Source organism: Petromyzon marinus, unplaced genomic scaffold, assembly GCF_048934315.1.
Source record: "Petromyzon marinus isolate PM22_M1 ecotype Great Lakes invasive population unplaced genomic scaffold, UKy_Petmar_22M1.pri1.0 PM_Scaffold_595, whole genome shotgun sequence".
Classification (NCBI taxonomy): Eukaryota; Metazoa; Chordata; class Hyperoartia; order Petromyzontiformes; family Petromyzontidae; genus Petromyzon; species Petromyzon marinus.
The window spans coordinates 12,501-32,559 of record NW_027423607.1 but is presented as its reverse complement, the minus strand read 5'-3'; the positions used below and the strand labels follow the sequence as shown (position 1 = coordinate 32,559).

The following is a 20,059-nucleotide window of genomic DNA, read 5'->3' as shown; positions in this document are numbered from 1 at the left end:
GGAGGGAGATGCATAGATGGGGGTGAGGAGGGAGGGGATGGAGATGGGGGAGATGGGGAGAGAGGGAGATGGGGAGAGAGGGAGATGGGGAGAGAGGGAGATGGGGAGAGAGGGAGATGGGGAGAGAGGGAGATGGGGAGAGAGGGAGATGGGGAGAGAGGGAGATGGGGAGAGAGAGATGGAGAGATGGGGGTGGGGAGGGAGGGAGGAGGGTGGGGAGAGACAGGAGGGAGATGGAGAGAGAGATGGGGGTAGGGAGGGAGGGAGATGGAGAGAGAGAGAGAGACGGGGGAGGTTAAGAGGGGGGAGGTTGAGATGGGGGAGGGAGAGATGGGGATGGGGAGGCGTGTTGTGGAGCGAGGGAGTGCGTTCCGTGGGTGAGGAATGTGAGACACAGGGGGAGACACAGGGGGAGAGACAGGGGGAGAAAGAGTGACGGAGTCTCCTTCAAGTCTCGCGTGAGTTACTTTGTCTCTGTCTCTCTGTCTCTGTGTCTTTGTGTCTCTGTGTGTCTCTCTCTCTGTCTTTCTCTGTCTCTCTCTCTGTGTCTTTGTCTGTCTCTGTGTCTCTGTCTGTCTCTGTGTCTCTGTGTCTCTCTGTGTCTCTGTGTCTCTCTCTGTGTCTCTCTCTCTCTGTGTCTCTCTCTCTGTGTCTCTCTCTGTGTCTGTGTCTCTGTGTATCTGTGTCTGTGTCTCTGTGTCTCTCTCTGTGTCTCTGTGTCTCTCCCTGTGTCTCTGTGTCTCTCCCTGTGTCTCTGTGTCTCTCTCTGTGTCTCTGTGTCTCTCTGTCTCTCTCTGTGTCTCTCTCTGTGTCTCTGTCTCTCTCTGTGTGTCTCTCTCTGTCTCTCTGTGTCTCTGTCTCTCTCTGTGTGTCTCTCTCTCTCTGTCTCTCTCTGTCTCTCTCTGTGTCTCTCTCTGTGTCTCTCCCTGTGTCTCTGTGTCTCTCTCTGTGTCTCTGTGTCTCTCTGTCTCTCTCTGTGTGTCTCTGTCTCTCTCTGTGTGTCTCTCTCTGTCTCTCTGTGTCTCTCTCTGTCTCTCTCTGTGTCTCTCTGTGTCTCTCTCAGTGTCTCTCTGTGTCTCTCTCTGTGTCTCTCTCAGTGTCTCTCTGTGTCTCTCTCAGTGTCTCTCTGTGTCTCTCTCTGTGTCTCTCTGTGTCTCTCTCTCTGTGTCTCTGCGTCTCTCTGTGTCTGTCTCTGTCTCTCTCTGTCTCTCTCTGTCTCTCTCTGCGTCTCTCTGTCTCTCTCTGTGTCTCTGTCTCTCTGTCTCTCTCTGTGTCTCTGTGTCTCTCTGTGTCTCTCTTTGTCTCTCTCTGTGTCTCTGTGTCTCTCTCTCTGTGTATCTCTGTGTCTCTCTTTGTCTCTCTCTCTGTGTCTCTGTGTGTGTCTCTCTCTCTGTATCTGTGTCTCTGTCTCTCTCTCTTTCTCTGTGTCTCTCTCTCTCTCTGTCTCTCTCTGTCTCTCTGTGTCTCTGTGTCTCTCTCTGTCTCTCTCTGTGTCTCTGTGTCTCTGTCTCTCTATTTGTCTCTCTCTCTCTGTGTCTCTCTCTGCGTCTCTCTCTCTGTGTCTTTGTCTCTCTGTGTCTCTGTCTCTCTGTGTCTCTGTCTCTCTCTCTGTGTGTCTCTCTCTCTATGTCTCTCTGTGTCTCTATCTCTCTCTCTCTGTCTCTCTCTCTGTCTCTGTGTGTCTCTGTGTGTCTCTCTGTGTCTCTGTGTGTCTCTCTGTGTCTCTGTGTCTCTCTCTGTCTCTCTGTCTCTCTGTGTCTCTGTCTCTCTCTGTGTCTCTCTCTGTCTCTTTCTCTCTCTGTCTCCCTCTCTCTCTCTGTGTGTCTCTCTCTCTGTGTCTTTGTCTCTTTGTGTCTCTCTCTGTGTCTCTGTCTCTCTGTGTGTCTCTCCGTGTCTCTTTGTGTCTCTTTCTGTGTCTCTCTGTCTCTCCCCGTGTCTCTCTGTGTATTGTAGTGTGTAGTGTAGTGTAGTGCATAGTGTGGTGTGTAGTGTGTAGTGTAGTGTGTGGTGTGTAGTGTGTAGTGTAGTGTGTAGTGTGGTGTGTAGTATGGTGTGGTGTGTAGTGGGTAGTGTAGTATGTAGTGTATGTATGAGTGAGTGAGTGTATGAGTGAGTGAGTATGAGTGAGTGTGTGAGTGAGTGAGTGTATGCGTGTATGAGTGAGTGGTGTATGAGTGAGTGGTGTATGAGTGAGTGGTGTATGAGTGAGTGGTGTATGAGTGAGTGGTGTATGAGTGAGTGGTGTATGAGTGAGCGGTGTATGAGTGAGTGTATGAGTGAGTGTGTGAGTGAGTGTGTGAGTGTTTGAGTGAGTGAGTGTATGAGTCTATGAGTGTGTGAGTGAGTGAGTGTGTGAGTGGAGTGATCAGCACTTGCCCCTACAGCCCTGCTAGAGGCTACCTGGTGGAGCTTTGTCAGTGTCTCAGAACTTGCCCCTACAGCCCTGCTAGAGGCTACCTGGGGGAGCTTTGTCTGTGTCTCAGCACTTGCCCCTACAGCCCTGCTAGAGGCTACCTGGGGGAGCTTTGTCTGTGTCTCAGCACTTGCCCCTACAGCCCTGCCAGAGGCTACCTGGGGGAGCTTTGTCTGTGTCTCAGCACTTGCCCCTGCAGCCCTGCTAGAGGCTACCTGGGGGAGCTTTGTCTGTGTCACAGCACTTGCCCCTACAGCCCTGCTGGAAGCTACCTGGGGGAGCTTTGTCTGTGTCTCAGCACTTGCCGCTACAGCCCTGATAGAGGGTACCTGGGGGAGCTTTATCTGTGTCTCAGCACTTGCCCCTGCAGCCTTGCTAGAGGCTACCTGGGGGAGCTTTGTCTGTGTCACAGCACTTGCCCCTACATCCCTGCTAGAGGCTACCTGGGGGGGCTTTGTCTGTGTCTCAGCACTTGCCCCTACAGCCCTGCCAGAGGCTACCTGGGGAAGCTTTGTCTTTGTCTCAGCACTTGCCCCTACAGCCCTGCTAGAGGCTACCTGGAGGAGCTTTGTCTGTGTCTCAGCACTTGCCCCTACAGCCCTGCTAGAGGCTACCTGGGGGAGCTTTGTCTGTGTCTCAGCACTTGCCCCTACAGCCCTGCTAGCGGCTACCTGGGGGAGCTTTGTCTGTGTCTCAGCACTTGCCCCTACAGCCTTGCTAGAGGCTACCTGGGGGAGCTTTGTCTGTGTCTCAGCACTTGCCCCTAACAGCCCTGCTAGAGGCTACCTGGGGGAGCTTTGTGTGAGTCTCAGCACTTGCCCCTACAGCCCTGCTAGAGGCTACCTGGGGGAGCTTTGTCTGTGTGTGTCTCAGCACTTGCCTCTACAGCCCTGCCAGAGGCTACCTGGGGGAGCTTTGTCTGTGTCTCAGCACTTGCCCCTACAGCCCTGCTAGAGGCTACCTGGGGGAGCTTTGTGTGAGTGTCACCACTTGCCCCTACAGCCCTGCTAGCGGCTACCTAGGGGAGCTTTGTCTGTGTCTCAGCACTTGCCCCTACAGCCCTGCTAGAGGCTACCTGGGGGAGCTTTGTCTGTGTCTCAGCACTCGCCCCTACAGCCCTGCTAGAGGCGACCTGGGGGACCTCTGTCTGTGTCTCAGCACTTGCCCCTACAGCCCTGCTAGAGGCTACCTGGGGGAGCTTTGTCTGTATGTGTCTCAGCACTTGCCTCTACAGCCCTGCCAGAGGCTACCTGGGGGAGCTTTGTCTGTGTCTCAGCACTTGCCCCTACAGCCCTGCTAGAGGCTACCTGGGGGAGCTTTATCTGTGTCTCAGCACTTGCCCCTACAGCCCTGCTAGAGGCTACCTGGGGGAGCTTTGTCTGTGTCTCAGCACTTGCCCCTACAGCCCTGCCAGAGGCTACCTGGGGGAGCTTTGTCTGTGTCTCAGCACTTGCCCCTGCAGCCCTGCTAGAGGCTACCTGAGGGAGCTTTGTCTGTGTTTCAGCACTTGCCCCTGCAGCCCTGCTAGAGGCTACCTGGGGGAGCTTTGTCTGTGTCTCAGCACTTGCCCCTACAGCCCTGCTAGAGGCTACCTGGGGGAGCTTTGTCTGTGTGAGTCTCAGCACTTGCCCCTACAGCCCTGCTAGAGGCTACCTGGTGGAGCTTTGTCTGTGTCTCAGCACTTGCCTCTGCAGCCCTGCTAGAGGCTACCTGGGGGAGCTTTGTCTGTGTCTCAGCACTTGCCCCTACAGCCCTGCTAGAGGTTACCTGGGGGAGCTTTGTCTGTGTCTCAGCACTTGCCCCTACAGCCCTGCTAGAGGCTACCTGGGGGAGCTTTGTCTGTGTCTTAGCACTTGCCCCTACAGCCCTGCTAGAGGCTACCTGGGGGAGCTTTGTCTGTGTCTCAGCACTTGCCCCTGCAGCCCTGCTAGAGGCTACCTGGGGGAGCTTTGTCTGTGTCTCAGCACTTGCCCCTACAGCCCTGCTGGAGGCTACCTGGGGGAGCTTTGTCTGTGTCTCAGCACTTGCCCCTACAGCCCTGCTAGAGACTACCTGGGGGAGCTTTGTCTGTGTCTCAGCACTTGCCCCTACAGCCCTGCTAGAGGCTACCTGGGGGAGCTTTGTCTGTGTCTCAGCACTTGCCCCTGCAGCCCTGCTAGAGGCTACCTGGGGGAGCTTTGTCTGTGTCTCAGCACTTGCCCCTGCAGCCCTGCTAGAGGCTACCTGGGGGAGCTTTGTCAGTGTCTCAGCACTTGCCCCTACAGCCCTGCTAGAGGCTACCTGGGGGAGCTTTGTCTGTGTCTCAGCACTTGCCCCTACAGCCCTGCTAGAGGCTACCTGGGGGAGCTTTGTCTGTGTCTCAGCACTTGCCCCTGCAGCCCTGCTAGAGACTACCTGGGGGAGCTTTGTCTTTGCTAGGTAGCCGCAGACATTCCCGAATCGTTTCCTCAATGGGACCTTAGGGGGGTCACGTGATCAGTGATCCTCTCCTGGAGCCAGTCCACAGGACTCCACCCACAAACCTTCCACTCATCATCAGCAGCAGCAGCAGCGTCATCATCATCATCAGCAGCAGCGTCATCATCAGCAGCAGCGTCATCATCATCATCATCAGCAGCAACGTCATCATCATCATCAGCAGCAGCGTCATCATCATCAGCAGCAGCAGCGTCATCATCAGCAGCAGCGTCATCATCATCAGCAGCAGCGTCATCATCATCATCAGCAGCAGCGTCATCATCAGCAGCAGCGTCATCATCAGCAGCAGCGTCATCATCATCAGCAGCAGCATCATCATCATCAGCAGCAGCAGCAGCATCATCAGCAGCAGCATCATCATCAGTAGCAGCATCAGCAGTAGCAGCAGCATCATCATCATCAACAGCAGCAGCATCAGCAGCAGCATCATCAGTAGCAGCAGCATCATCATCAACAGCAACAGCATCAGCAGCAGCATCATCAGCATCATCATCAGCAGCAGCATCATCATCAGTAGCATCATCATCATCAACAGCAGCAGCATCAGCAGCAGCATCATCAGTAGCAGCAGCATCATCATCAACAGCAACAGCATCAGCAGCAGCATCATCAGCATCATCATCAGCAGCAGCATCATCATCAGTAGCAGCAGCATCATCAACAGCAGCAGCATCAGCAGCAGCATCATCAGCATCATCAGCAGCAGCAGCATCATCATCACCATCAGTAGCAGCATCATCATCAGCAGCAGCATCATCAGCAGCATCATCATCAGCAGCAGCGTCATCATCATCAGCATCATCATCAGCATCATCATCAGCATCATCATCAGCATCATCATCATCAGCTGCAGCAGCAGCCTCAGCCGTGACTGTATTAGTCTGCGTCTGTATCCACGCGCCATGGATGAGGCCCGGGATCTGAAACGTCGACGATGTTTTTTAATTATTATTGAGGAGGAGGAGGTCACGTGACAGACCCTGTAGGTGCCATGGGTTGTGCTGCTGTGCCAGGCTAGGTGCATGAGGAGGAGGTCACGTGACAGACCCTGCAGCTGCCATGGGTTGTGCTGCTGTGCCAGGCTAGGTGCATGAGGAGAATGTCACGTGACAAACCAAGCAGGTGCCATGGGTTGTGCTGCTGTGCCAGGCTAGGTGCATGAGGAGGTGGTCACGTGACAGACCCTGCAGCTGCCATTGGTTAACTGCTGCTGTGCCAGGCTAGGTGCTAGGTGCACCTAGCCTGGCACTGCCCCAGTAGTATCAAGGTGCACCTAGCCTGGCACTGCTCAGGAGGTCACGGGAGATACGATCCAGACGGAGCGTGGAGAGTCCGGTTCCGCAGCTGGATTCCGGTTCGGGATTTGCATTTAATTTTCATTGTATTCCAGGCCGAAATCGTGGACTGGATCAAGGAATTCTCGGACTGGATCAGCTGAATCGCGGACTGGATCGCCCACTCTGGACGTGGTCTCTCCAAATTCCGGGCTGGATCCCCTGAATCCCGGAGTGGAGCTCCGAATCACGGACTGGAGCCTCTGCTTTTCGCGGACTGGATCGCCGAATTTCAGGACCGGGTTCACTTTGTTGACTTTTTTTTCCGAGGGCTGGATTCAGCGCCCCCCCCCGAAATGGATCTCTGACTTTCCGGATCTGGATCGCTGAATTCCCCCGGACCGGATTCCTCAACCCCTCCCCCGCCGGAACTGGATCGCCGAGTGTTCTGGAACTGGATCGCTGACTTTCCGGATCTGGATCGCTGAGTGTTCTGGAACGGGATCGCTGACTTTCCGGATCTGGATCGCCAAGTTCTGGAACTGGATCGCTGACTTTCCGGATCTGGATCCCTGAGTTTCCGGAACTGGATCGCCAAGTTCTGGAACTGTATCGCAGACTTTCCGGATCTGGATCGCTCAGTTCTGGAACTGGATCGCTGATTTTCCGGAACTGGATCGCCAAGTCCTGGAACTGGATCGCTGACTTTCCGGATCTGGATCGCCAAGTTCTGGAACTGGATCGCAGACTTTCCGGATCTGGATCGCCAAGTTCTGCAACTGGATCGCTGACTTTCCGGGAAACTGGATTTCGGAATCCGCACCGGGATCTTCTTTTCACCGAACTGGATCGCCGATTCAAACTTTTTTTTTTTAGCCAGACCCGGACTGGACTAAATAGCCGGAACGGACTTGATACTGGACCGGACCGGATCGCCGATTCCCTCAGGAGGTCGAGCAACTCGACCCTGCCACCGCCTCCTGCCGGTAAGTGGCGCCTCTACGTCCGCTCAGCCCGAAATGAGATGTTGACTACCTCGCCTGGTCTACAGGAGGTCGTGGGGTCGATCCTGACAATGGGGAGATGTTGACTACCTCGCCTGGTCTACAGGAGGTCGTGGGTTCCATCCTGACAATGGGGAGATGTTGACTACCTCGCCTGGTCTACAGGAGGTCGTGGGTTCGATTGGGGAGATGTTGACTACCTCGCCTGGTCTACAGGAGGTCGTGGGGTCGATCCTGACAATGGAGAGATGTTGACTACCTCGCCTGGTATACAGGAGGTCGTGGGTTCCATCCTGACAATGGTGAGATTTTGACTACCTCGCCTGGTATACAGGAGGTCGTGGGTTCCATCCTGACAATGGAGAGATGTTGACTACCTCGCCTGGTCTACAGGAGGTTGTGGGTTCAATCCTGACAATGGGGAGATGTTGACTACCTCGCCTGGTATACAGGAGGTCGTGGGTTCGATCCTGACAATGGTGAGATGTTGACTACCTCGCCTGGTCTACAGGAGGTCGTGGGTTCAATCCTGACAATGGGGAGATGTTGACTACCTCGCCTGGTCTACAGGAGGTCGTGGGTTCGATCCTGACAATGGGGAGATGTTGACTACCTCGCCTGGTCTACAGGAGGTCGTGGGTTCTATCCTGATAATGGGGAGATGTTGACTACCTCGCCTGGTATACAGGAGGTCGTGGGTTCCATCCTGATAATGGGGAGATGTTGACTACCTCGCCTGGTCTACAGGAGGTCGTGGGTTCCATCCTGACAATGGGGAGATGTTGACTACCTCGCCTGGTCTACAGGAGGTCGTGGGGTCGATCCTGACAATGGGGAGATGTTGACTACCTCGCCTGGTCTACAGGAGGTCGTGGGTTCCATCCTGACAATGGGGAGATGTTGACTACCTCGCCTGGTCTACAGGAGGTCGTGGGTTCGATTGGGGAGATGTTGACTACCTCGCCTGGTCTACAGGAGGTCGTGGGGTCGATCCTGACAATGGAGAGATGTTGACTACCTCGCCTGGTATACAGGAGGTCGTGGGTTCCATCCTGACAATGGTGAGATTTTGACTACCTCGCCTGGTATACAGGAGGTCGTGGGTTCCATCCTGACAATGGAGAGATGTTGACTACCTCGCCTGGTCTACAGGAGGTTGTGGGTTCAATCCTGACAATGGGGAGATGTTGACTACCTCGCCTGGTATACAGGAGGTCGTGGGTTCGATCCTGACAATGGTGAGATGTTGACTACCTCGCCTGGTCTACAGGAGGTCGTGGGTTCAATCCTGACAATGGGGAGATGTTGACTACCTCGCCTGGTCTACAGGAGGTCGTGGGTTCGATCCTGACAATGGGGAGATGTTGACTACCTCGCCTGGTCTACAGGAGGTCGTGGGTTCTATCCTGATAATGGGGAGATGTTGACTACCTCGCCTGGTATACAGGAGGTCGTGGGTTCCATCCTGATAATGGGGAGATGTTGACTACCTCGCCTGGTCTACAGGAGGTCGTGGGTTCCATCCTGACAATGGGGAGATGTTGACTACCTCGCCTGGTCTACAGGAGGTCGTGGGGTCGATCCTGACAATGGGGAGATGTTGACTACCTCGCCTGGTCTACAGGAGGTCGTGGGTTCCATCCTGACAATGGGGAGATGTTGACTACCTCGCCTGGTCTACAGGAGGTCGTGGGTTCGATTGGGGAGATGTTGACTACCTCGCCTGGTCTACAGGAGGTCGTGGGGTCGATCCTGACAATGGAGAGATGTTGACTACCTCGCCTGGTATACAGGAGGTCGTGGGTTCCATCCTGACAATGGTGAGATTTTGACTACCTCGCCTGGTATACAGGAGGTCGTGGGTTCCATCCTGACAATGGAGAGATGTTGACTACCTCGCCTGGTCTACAGGAGGTTGTGGGTTCAATCCTGACAATGGGGAGATGTTGACTACCTCGCCTGGTATACAGGAGGTCGTGGGTTCGATCCTGACAATGGTGAGATGTTGACTACCTCGCCTGGTCTACAGGAGGTCGTGGGTTCAATCCTGACAATGGGGAGATGTTGACTACCTCGCCTGGTCTACAGGAGGTCGTGGGTTCGATCCTGACAATGGGGAGATGTTGACTACCTCGCCTGGTCTACAGGAGGTCGTGGGTTCTATCCTGATAATGGGGAGATGTTGACTACCTCGCCTGGTATACAGGAGGTCGTGGGTTCCATCCTGATAATGGGGAGATGTTGACTACCTCGCCTGGTCTACAGGAGGTCGTGGGTTCCATCCTGACAATGGGGAGATGTTGACTACCTCGCCTGGTCTACAGGAGGTCGTGGGGTCGATCCTGACAATGGGGAGATGTTGACTACCTCGCCTGGTGTACAGGAGGTCGTGGGTTCGATCCTGACAATGGAGAGATGTTGACTGCCTCGCCTGGTCTACAGGAGGTCGTGGGTTCCATCCTCACAATGGGGAGATGTTGACTACCTCGCCTGGTCTACAGGAGGTCGTGGGTTCGATCGGGGAGATGTTGACTACCTCGCCTGGTCTACAGGAGGTCGTGGGTTCCATCCTGACAATGGGGAGATGTTAACTACCTCGCCTGGTCTACAGGAGGTCGTGGGTTCGATCCTGACAATGGGGAGATGTTGACTACCTCGCCTATGTCTGCAGGAGGTCGTGGGTTCGATCCTGACAATGGGGAGATGTTGACTACCTCGTCTGCTCTACAGGAGGTCGTGGGTTCGATCCTGACAATGGAGAGATGTTGACTACCTCGCCTGGTCTACAGGAGGTCGTGGGATCGATCCTGACAATGGGGAGATGTTGACTACCTCGCCTGGTATACAGGAGGTCGTGGGTTCGAACCTGAAAATGGAGAGATGTTGACTACATCGCCTGGTATACAGGAGGTCGTGGGTTCGATCCTGACAATGGGGAGATGTTGACTACCTCGCCTATGTCTGCAGGAGGTCGTGGGTTCGATCCTGACAATGGGGAGATGTTGACTACCTCGTCTGCTCTACAGGAGGTCGTGGGTTCGATCCTGACAATGGAGAGATGTTGACTACCTCGCCTGGTCTACAGGAGGTCGTGGGATCGATCCTGACAATGGGGAGATGTTGACTACCTCGCCTGGTATACAGGAGGTCGTGGGTTCGAACCTGAAAATGGAGAGATGTTGACTACATCGCCTGGTATACAGGAGGTCGTGGGTTCGATCCTGACAATGGAGAGATGTTAACTACCTCGCCTGGTATACAGGAGGTCGTGGGTTCGATCCTGACAATGGGGAGATGTTGACTACCTCGCCTGGTCTACAGGAGGTCGTTGGTTCCATCCTGACAATGGGGAGATGTTGACTACCTCGCCTGGTCTACAGGAGGTCGTGGGTTCGATCCTGACAATGGAGAGATGTTGACTACCTCGCCAGGTCTACAGGAGGTCGTGGGTTCCATCCTGACAATGGGGAGATGTTGACTACCTCGCCTGGTCTATAGGAGGTCGTGGGTTCCATCCTCACAATGGGGAGATGTTAACTACCTCGCCTGGTCTGCAGGAGGTCGTGGGTTCCATCCTGGCAGTGGGGAGATGTTGACTACCTCGCGTGGTATACAGGAGGTCGTGGGTTCCATCCTGAGAATGGGGAGATGTTGACTACCTCGCCTGGTATACAGGAGGTCGTGGGTTCCATCCTGACAATGGGGAGATGTTGACTACCTCGCCTGGTCTGCAGGAGGTCGTGGGTTCCATCCTGACAATGGGGAGATGTTGACTACCTCGCCTGGTCTACAGGAGGTCGTGGGTTCCATCCTGACAATGGGGAGATGTTAACTGCCTCGCCTGGTATACAGGAGGTCGTGGGTTCGATCCTGACAATGGGGAGATGTTGACTACCTCGCCTGGTATACAGGAGGTCGTGGGTTCGATCCTGACAATGGGGAGATGTTGACTACCTCGCCTGGTATACAGGAGGTCGTGGGTTCGATCCTGACAATGGGGAGATGTTAACTACCTCGCCTGGTCTACAGGAGGTCGTGGGTTCGATCCTGAGAACGGTGAGATGTTGACTACCTCGCCTGGTATACAGGAGGTCGTGGGTTCCATCCTGACAATGGGGAGATGTTAACTACCTCGCCTGGTATACAGGAGGTCGTGGGTTCGATCCTGACAATGGGGAGATGTTGACTACTTCGCCTGGTCTACAGGAGGTTGTGGGTTCCATCCTGACAATGGGGAGATGTTAACTACCTCGCCTGGTCTACAGGAGGTCGTGGGTTCGATCCTGACAATGGGGAGATGTTGACTACTTCGCCTGGTCTACAGGAGGTCGTGGGTTCCATCCTGACAATGGGGAGATGTTGACTACCTCGCCTGGTCTACAGGAGGTCGTGGGTTCCATCCTGACAATGGGGAGATGTTGACTACCTTGCCTGTATGCAGGAGGTCGTGGGTTCGATCCTGACAATGGGGAGATGTTGACTACCTCGCCTGGTCTACAGGAGGTCGTGGGTTCCATCCTGACAATGGGGAGATGTTGACTACCTCGCCTGGTATGCAGGAGGTCGTGGGTTCCATCCTGACAATGGGGAGATGTTGACTACCTCGCCTGGTATGCAGGAGGTCGTGGGTTCGATCCTGACAATGGGGAGATGTTGACTACTTCGCCTGGTCTACAGGAGGTTGTGGGTTCCATCCTGACAATGGGGAGATGTTAACTACCTCGCCTGGTCTACAGGAGGTCGTGGGTTCGATCCTGACAATGGGGAGATGTTGACTACTTCGCCTGGTCTACAGGAGGTCGTGGGTTCCATCCTGACAATGGGGAGATGTTGACTACCTCGCCTGGTCTACAGGAGGTCGTGGGTTCCATCCTGACAATGGGGAGATGTTGACTACCTTGCCTGTATGCAGGAGGTCGTGGGTTCGATCCTGACAATGGGGAGATGTTGACTACCTCGCCTGGTCTACAGGAGGTCGTGGGTTCCATCCTGACAATGGGGAGATGTTGACTACCTCGCCTGGTATGCAGGAGGTCGTGGGTTCCATCCTGACAATGGGGAGATGTTGACTACCTCGCCTGGTATGCAGGAGGTCGTGGGTCTCTATTGGTCTCTCTGTGTCTCTGTATCTCTGTGTGTCTCTGTGTATCTCTATGAGTCTCTGTGTCTCTGTATATCTCTATGGGTCTCTATGGGTCTCTATGAGTCTCTGTGTATCTCTACGTGTCTCTGTGTTTCTATTGGTCTCTGTGGGCCTCTATGGGTCTCTATGAGTCTCTGTGTCTCTGTATCTCTGTCTGTCTCTGTGTATATCTGTGTATCTCTATGTTTGTCTGTGTTTCTATTGGTGTCTATGGGTCTCTATGAGTCTCTGTGTATCTCCATGGGTCTCTATGTGTCTCTGTGTATCTCTATGTGTCTCTGTGTGTCTCTGTGTATCTCTATGTGTCTGTGTGTCTCTGTGTATCTCTATGGGTCTCTGTGTGTCTATGTATCTCTGTGTTCTATTTGTGTCTCTGTGTCTCTATGGGTCTCTATGTGTCTGTGTCTCTACGTATCTGTATGTGTCCTATGTGTCTCTATGTATCTCTATGGGTATCTATGGGTCTCTGTGTCTTTATGTGTCTCTATGGGTCTCTATGTGTCTCTGTGTTTCTATTGGTGTCTATGGGTCTCTATGTGTCTCTGTGTGTCTCTGTGTATCTCTATGTTTGTCTGTGTTTCTATTGGTCTCTATGGATCTCTGTGTCTCTATGTGTCTCTGTGTATCTCTATGTGTCTCTGTGTATCTCTATGTTTGTCTGTGTTTCTATTGGTCTCTATGGATCTTTATGTGTCTCTATGTGTCTCTGTGTATCTCTATGTGTCTCTGTGTATCTCTATGTGTCTCTGTTTCTATTTACTCTATGGGTCTCTATGAGTCTCCGTGTCTCTGTGTATCTCTATGGGTCTCTATGGGTCTCTATGAGTCTCTGTGTCTCTGTGTATCTTTATGGGTCTCTATGTGTCTCTGTGTATCTCTATGTGTCTCTGTGTATCTCTATGGGTCTCTATGGGTCTCTATGAGTCTCTGTGTCTCTGTGTATCTCTATGGGTCTCTATGTGTCTCTGTGTATCTCTATGTTTGTCTGTGTTTCTATTGGTCTCTATGGATCTTTATGTGTCTCTATGTGTCTCTGTGTATCTCTATGTGTCTCTGTGTATCTCAATGTGTCTCTGTGTTTCTATTGGTCTCTACGGGTCTCTATGTGTCTCTACATATCTCTATGTGTCTCTGTGTGTCTCTATGTGTCTCTGTGTGTCTATTGGTGTCTATGGGTCTCTATGGGTCTTTGTGTCGCTATGTATCTCTGTGTTTCTAGGTATCTCTATGTGTCTCTGTGTATCTGTATGTGTCTCTATGGGTGTCTGTGTTTCTATTGGTCTCTATAGGTCTCTATGTGTATCTGTGTATCTCTTTGTGTCTCTGTGTTTCTATGGGTCTCTATGGGTCTCTGTGTCTCTGTGTATCTTTATGGGTCTCTTTGTCTCTGTGTATCTCTATGTGTCTCTGTGTATCTCTATCGATCTCTGTGTTTCTATGCGTGTCTATGGGTCTCTATGGGTCTCTATGTGTCTATGTGTTTCTATTGGTGTGTATGGGTCTCTATGGGTCTCTATGTGTCTCTGTGTCTCTACGTATCTCTATGGGTCTCTATGTGTCTCTATTTGTCTCTGTGTATCTATGGGTCTCTATGTGTCTCTATTTGTCTCTGTGTATCTATGTGTCTCTGTGTGTCTATGTGTCTCTGTGTGTCTGTGTCTCTTTGTGTCTTTATCGATATCTGTGTTTCTGTTGGTGTCTCTGTGTCTCTATGGGTCTGTATGTCTCTGTGTCTCTACGTATCTCTATGTGTCTCTGTGTCTCTACGTATCTCTATGAGTCTCTGTGTTTCTATTGGTCTATATGGGTCTCTATGTGTCTCTGGGTCTCTATGGGTCTCTATGTGTCTCTATGGGTGTCTATGGGTCTCTATGTGTCTCTGTGTGTCTGTTGGTGTCTCTGGGTCTATATGGGTCTCTGTGTCTCTATGGGTCTCTATGTGTCTCTGTGTTTCTATTGGGGTCTATGGGTCTCTATGGGTCTCTATGGGTCTCTGTGTCTCTACGTATCTCTATGTGTCTCTGTGTCTTTATTGGGGTCTATGGGTCTCTATGGGTCTCTGTGTCTTTATGTGTCTCTGTGTTTCTATTGGTGTCTATGGGTGTCTATGGGTCTCTATGGGTCTCTATGTGTGTCTGTGTGTCTATTGGTCTCTATGGGTCTCTACGTGTCTCCGTGTCTCCCTGGGTCTCTATGAGTCTCTGTGTATCTATACAGTGAGGGAAAAAAAGTATTTGATCCCCTGCTGATTTTGTACGTTTGCCCACTGACAAAGAAATGATCAGTCTATAATTTTAATGGTAGGTTTATTTGAACAGTGAGAGACAGAATAACAACAACAAAATCCAGATAAACGCGTGTCAAAAAATGTTCTAAATTGATTTGCATTTTAATGAGGGATATAAGTATTTGACCCCTCTGCAAAACTTAGTACTTGGTGGCAAAACCCTTGTTGGCAATCACAGAGGTCAGACGTTTCTTGTAGTTGGCCACCAGGTTTGCACACATCTCAGGAGGGATTTTGTCCCACTCCTCTTTGCAGATCTTCTCCAAGTCGTTAAGGTTTCGAGGCTGACGTTTGGCAACTCGAACCTTCAGCTCCCTCCACAGATTTTCTATGGGATTAGGTTCTGGAGACTATGCTAGGCCCACTCCAGGACCTTAATGTGCTTCTTCTTGAGCCACTCCTTTGTTGCCTTGGCCGTGTGTTTTGGGTCATTGCCATGCTGGAATACCCATCCACGACCTGGCTGAGGGAAGGAGGTTCTCACCCAAGATTTGACGGTACATGGCCCCCGTCCATCGTCCCTTTGATGCGGTGAAGTTGTCCTGTCCCCTTAGCAGAAAAACACCCCCAAAGCATAATGTTTCCACCTCCATGTGTGACGGTGGGGATGGTGTTCTTGGGGTCATAGGCAGCATTCCTCCTCCTCCTCCAAACACGGCGAGTTGATTTGATGCCAAAGAGCCCCATTTTGGTCTCATCAGACCACAACACTTTCACCCAGTTGTCCTCTGAATCATTCAGATGTTCATTTGCAAACTTCAGACGGGCATGTATATGTGCTTTCTTGAGCAGGGGGGGACCTTGCGGGCGCTGCAGGATTTCAGTCCTTCACGGCGTAGTGTGTTACCAATTGTTTTCTTGGTGACTATGGTCCCAGCTGCCTTGAGATCATTGGCAAGATCCTCCCGTGTAGTTCTGGGCTGATTCCTCACCGTTCTCATGATCATTGCAACTCCACGAGGTGAGATCTTGCATGGAGCCCCAGGCCGAGGGAGATTGACAGTTCTTTTGTGTTTCTTCCATTTGCGAATAATCGCACCAACTGTTGTCACCTTCTCACCAAGCTGCTTGGCAATGGTCTTGTAGCCCATTCCAGCCTTGTGTAGGTCTACAATCTTGTCCCTGACATCCTTGGAGAGCTCTTTGGTCTTGGCCATGGTGGAGAGTTTGGAATCTGATTGATTGATTGCTTCTGTGGACAGGTGTCTTTTATACAGGTAACAAGCTGAGATTAGGAGCACTCCCTTTAAGAGTGTGGTCCTAATCTCAGCTCGTTACCTGTATATAAGACACCTGGGAGCCAGAAATCTTTCTGATTGAGAGGGGGTCAAATACTGATTTCCCTCATTAAAATACAAATCAATTTATAACATTTTTGACATGCATTTTTCTGGATTTTTTGTTGTTATTCTGTCTCTCACTGTTCAAATTAACCTACCATTAAAATTATAGACTGATCATTTCTTTGTCAGTAGGCAAGTGTACAAAATCAGCAGGGGATCAAATACTTTTTCCCCTCACTGTATGTCTCTATGTGTCTCTATGGGTCTCTATGTGTCTCTGTGTTTATATGGGTGTCTATGGGTCTCTACGGGTCTCTTTGTGTCTGTGTCTCTACGTATCTATGGTTTTCTGTGTGGTGATAAGTCTATGGGTCTCTGTGTGATGAGTCTATGGGTCTCTGTGTGATGGTGAGTCTATGGGTCTCTGTGTGATGAGTCTATGGGTCTCTGTGTGGTGAGTCTATGGGTCTCTGTGTGGTGAGTCTATGGGTCTCTGTGTGATGAGTCTATGGGTCTCTGTGTGGTGAGTCTATGGGTCGCTGTGTGGTGAGGCTATGGGTCTCTGTGTGATGAGTCTATGGGTCTCCTTGTGGTGTCTCTATGTGTCTCTGTGTATCTCTATTTGTCTCTGTGTATCTCTATGTGTCTCTGTTTTTATTGGTGTCTATGGGTCTTTATGGGTCTCTATGTGTCTCTGTGTCTCTGTGTATCTCTATGTGTCTCTGTGTATCTCTATATGTCTCTATGGGTCTCTGATTGTCTATGGGTGTCTATGGGTCTCTTTGTGTCTCTGTGTCTCTACGTATCTCTATGTGTCTCTATGTGTATCTGTGTATCTCAATGTGTCTCAGTGTTTATATTGGTCTCTATGGGTCTCTATGTGTCTCTGTGGGTGTCTATGGGTTTCTATGGGTCTCTGTGCCTCTGTGTCTCTATGTGTCTCTGTGTTTCTATTGGTCTCTATGGCTCTCTTTGTGTCTCTATGTGTCTGTGTTTCTATTGGTGTCTATGGGTGTCTATGGGTCTGTATGGGTCTCTATGTGTCTCTGTATCTCTACGTATCTCTCTGGATCTGTGTGGATCTCTATGAGTCTCTGTGAGTCTGTGTGGGTCTCTGTGAGTCTCTATGGGTGTCTATGAGTCTATATGAGTCTCTGGATCTCTGTGAGTCTGTGTAGGTCTCTATGGGTCTCTATCGGTCTGTGTGGGTCTCTGTGGGTCTCTATGAGTCTATATGAGTCTCTGGATCTGTCTGGATCTCTATGAGTCTCTAGATCTCTGTGGGTCTGTGTGGGTCTCTGTGCGTCTCTATGGGTCTATATGAGTCTCTGGATCTGTGTGGATCTCTATGAGTGTCTGGATCTCTGTGAGTCTGTGTGGGTCTCTATGGGTGTCTATGAGTCTCTATGGGTCTATATGAGTCTCTGGATCTGTCTGGATCTCTATGAGTCTCTAGATCTCTGTGGGTCTGTGTGGGTCTCTATGGGTCTCTATGGGTGTCTATGAGTCTCTATGATATAATCCACTTGGTGTGAGCTGCACTGGCTGCGTGTGATGGGCCAGGTAGCGCTGTGTCTGAACAGAGATTTACACAGCCAGTAGCATCAGCCTTCAGGGGTCACTTACACCTGGTCACATCAACATAGTTGAGTGTTAGTGTGAGTCTCTGTGGGTCTCTGTGGGTCTCTGTGGGTCTCTGTGGGTCTCTGTGGGTCTCGATGGGTTTCTGTGAGTCTCTGTGGGTCTCTATGGGTCTCTATGGGTCTCTGTGGGTCTCGATGGGTCTGTATGATTCTCTGGATCTGTGTAGATCTCTATGGGTCTCTGGATCTGTGTGGGTCTGTGTGGGTCTCTGTGGGTCTCTATGGGTCTCTGTGGGTCTCAATGGGTCTCTGTGGGTGTCTATGGGTCTCTGTGGGTCTCAATGAGTCTCTATGGGTCTCTGTGGGTCTCTATGGGTGTCTATGGGTGTCTATGAGTCTCTATGATATGATCCACTTGTTGTGAGCTGCTCTGCCTGCGTGTGATTGGCCAGGTGGTCACATCAACATAGTTGAGTGTTAGTGTGGGTCTCTGTGGGTCTCTATGGGTCTCTATGAGTCTCTGAATCTCTGTGCGTCTGTGTGGCTCTCTGTGGGTCTCTGTGGGTCTCTGTGGGTCTCTGTGGGTCTCTGGATCTGTGTGGATCTCTATGGGTGTCTATGAGTCTCTGTGGGTGTCTACGAGTCTATGATATAATTCACTTGGTGTGAGCTGCTCTGGCTGCGTGTGATGGGCCAGGTAGCGCTGTGTCTGAACAGAGATTTACACAGCCAGTAGCATCAGCCTTCAGGAGTCACTTACACCTGGTCACATCAACATAGTTGAGTGTTAGTGTGGGTCTGTGTGGGTCTCTATGGGTCTCTGTGGGTCTGTGTGGGTCTCTGTGGGTCTCTGTGGGTCTCTGTGGGTCTCTGTGGGTGTCTATGAGTCTATATGAGTCTCTGAATCTCTGTGGGTCTGTGTGGGTCTCTGTGGGTCTCTATGGGTCTATATGAGTCTCTGGATCTGTCTGGATCTCTATGAGTCTCTGGATCTCTTTGGGTCTGTGTGAGTCTCTGTGGGTCTCAATGGGTCTCTGTGGGTCTCAATGAGTCTCTATGGATCTCTGTGAGTCTCTGTGGGTCTCTATGGGTCTCTATGGGTCTCTGTGGGTCTCTATGGGTCTATATAATTCTCTGGATCTGTGTGGATCTCTATGGGTCTCTGGATCTGTGTGGGTCTGTGTGGGTCTCTGTGGGTCTCTATGGGTGTCTATGAGTCTCTATGATATAATCCACTTGGTGTGAGCTGCTCTGGCTGCGTGTGATGGGCCAGGTAGCGCTGTGTCTGAACAGAGATTTACACAGCCAGTAGCATCAGCCTTCAGGGGTCACTTACACCTGGTCACATCAACATAGTTGTAGTGTTAGTGTGGGTCTCTGTGGGTCTCTGTGGGTCTATGTGGGTCTCTATGGGTCTCTGTGGGTCTCAATGGGTCTCTGTGGGTGTCTATGGGTCTCTGTAGGTCTCAATGAGTCTCTATGGGTCTCTGTGAGTCTCTGTGGGTCTCTATGGGTCTCTATGGGTCTATATGATTCTCTGGATCTGTGTGGATTTATATGGGTCTCTGGATCTGTGTGGGTCTGTGTGGGTCTCTGTGGGTCTCTATGGGTCTCTGTGGGTCTCAATGAGTCTCTATGGTTCTCTGTGGGTCTCTATGGGTGTCTATGGGTGTCTATGAGTCTCTATGATATGATCCACTTGGTGTGAGCTACTCTGGCTGCGTGTGATTGGCCAGGTAGCGCTGTGTCTGAACAAAGATTTACACAGCCAGTAGCATCAGCCTTCAGGGGTCACTTACACCTGGTCACATCAACATAGTTGTAGTGTTAGTGTGGGTCTCTGTGGGTCTCTGTGGGTCTCTATGAGTCTCTGGATCTCTGTGTGTCTCTGTGTGTCTCTGTGGGTCTCTGTGGGTCTCTGTGGGTCTCTGTGGGTCTCTGTGGGTCTCTTTGAGTCTCTGTGGGTCTCTGTGGGTCTCTGTGGGTCTCTGTGGGTCTCTGAATCTCTGTGAGTCTGTGTGGGTCTCTGTGGGTGTCTATGGGTCTATATGAGTCTCTGGATCTCTGTGAGTCTGTGTGGATCTCTATGAGTCTCTGAATCTCTGTGAGTCTGTGTGGGTCTCTGTGGGTCTCTATGGGTCTATATGAGTCTCTGGATCTGTGTGGATCTTTATGAGTCTCTGTGGGTCTCTATGGGTCTCTATGAGCCTCTGTGCGTCTCTATGAGTCTATATGAATCTCTGAATATCTTTGGGTCTGTATGGGTGTCTATCAGTCTCTGTGTGCTGACGAGTCTATGGGTCTGTGTGTGGTGAGTCTATGGGCTTCTGTGTGGTGAGTCTATCGGTCTCTGTGTGATGAGTCTATGGGTCTCTGTGTGGTGAGTCTATGGGTCTCTGTGTGGTGAGTCTATGGGTCTCTGTGTGGTGAGTCTATCGGTCTCTGTGTGATGAGTCTGTGGGTCCTTGTGTGGTGAGTCTATGGGTCTCTGTGTGGTGAGTTTATGGGTCTCTGTGTGGTGATTCTATGGTTTTCTGTGTGGTGATTAGTCTATGGGTCTCTGTGTAATGAGTCTATGGGTCTCTGTGTTGTGA

General features: G+C 51.5%; 1 protein-coding gene across 1 annotated transcript in view; it reads left to right on the top strand.

The window, feature by feature from the left end:
- The first annotated feature begins 339 nt into the window (after window positions 1-339).
- PSORS1C2 (psoriasis susceptibility 1 candidate 2) overlaps window positions 340-20,059 on the top strand; it is a 29,602-nt gene continuing 9,882 nt past the window's right edge. Inside the window, exons 1-2 of the mRNA XM_076064679.1 lie at window positions 340-458; window positions 6,282-7,151. The gene's annotated coding sequence lies outside the window, so the exon portion shown is untranslated. The remainder of the gene's footprint in view (window positions 459-6,281; window positions 7,152-20,059) is intronic.